Below are 1,280 nucleotides of genomic sequence, written 5' to 3'. Positions count from 1 at the left end.
CCCCCCCCCCCCCCCCTCCCATATCACTCTATAACGTTCGTATAATTAAAATATTTTTATATCATTAATAATACTCTAGATAACAATGTTATGTTATGAAAAATATGATTATATATATATTAAAAAATCATAATTTACGATTTTTCGTGATTCTTTATTATAAATTAATGCCTCTTCTTCCATTTTCCAATGCATGATCATAACACAGAGAGAGTCGATAAGCATGGAAATTAGAACATGAATAAACATATAAAATAAATTTTAGCAGCTTTAAAGGCTGCTTATTTCATTCCTGACATAAACAAATCTCAAGAACTGATGAGCTGGTCAACCTGCAACCTGCAGACCGAAATATGTTTTTAAAAAGTGGAACTAACACTAACACTTTTACTCATTTTTGCTTGCATCATCATTTTTAACAGTACATTTTATAGATGTCATAATTGTTTCTAGGAATTGAACCAATTAAAAAAAAATCATTTTACAAAATTACAGATAGATCTTTGAAAGATGTTAATGTACAGAGATGTTTTAAAGATATTCCTATTATATAGATTAACATAGGTCGGTTGTGAACATTAGCTGTTCTTATGTCATTGAGTACTTGTGGTATGAGTTCTGTAAAAAGAAATTTAAGTTGGTTTAGTTTTTCTCATGTCCTTCTTCAGTTCTCGTCAATATGATATATTGCTCAGTGAAAAAAATATCACTCCTGAGTGGTTTAATAATTATGAAATCCATTAAAACACCAAACCACCCCGCTTCATTGAAGTACACTTTGACCCCTAGAAGTATGAGTTCGCGGACTGAACAATTCTTGGTGATTTTGCGTACATAAGCTATCTATGTTTATTTATTTATCTATTATCGTTATATACAATAAACATAATATTGACTTATACCAGTACACTCGATCCCTTTTCCTATTCAATCCATTCCTCTCTTCGCTTTAACCCTGCCCTAGGGCTATTCCCCCCTCCCTTGGTTTTAACCCTGCCCTAAGGCTATTCCCAAAGATAATATATATATATAGATATGCAGGCAGGTATAAATTTTTAATGTCTTGAGAAAAAGTGCGATCAGCACCATCCATAGAGAATAGAATATATATGAGAGGAATTAAAAGAATCTCTCGGTATGAATTTTTTCAGTCCCTTTCAGCCTGAAAGGGAGTTCAAAGTGTACATATCATGTAAATGTTCACAAATTATATGCAGTAGAGTACATTAATACAGTATGTTCCCTAGACTATCCATTTCAATTTCGAATTTTTTAAACTG

The sequence above is a fragment of the Eurytemora carolleeae genome, unplaced genomic scaffold (genome assembly GCF_000591075.1).
Source record: "Eurytemora carolleeae unplaced genomic scaffold, Eaff_2.0 scaffold1149, whole genome shotgun sequence".
In the NCBI taxonomy this organism is placed as follows: Eukaryota; Metazoa; Arthropoda; class Copepoda; order Calanoida; family Temoridae; genus Eurytemora; species Eurytemora carolleeae.
The sequence above is the reverse complement of the archived record's forward strand: the minus strand, read 5'-3'. Positions refer to the sequence as shown.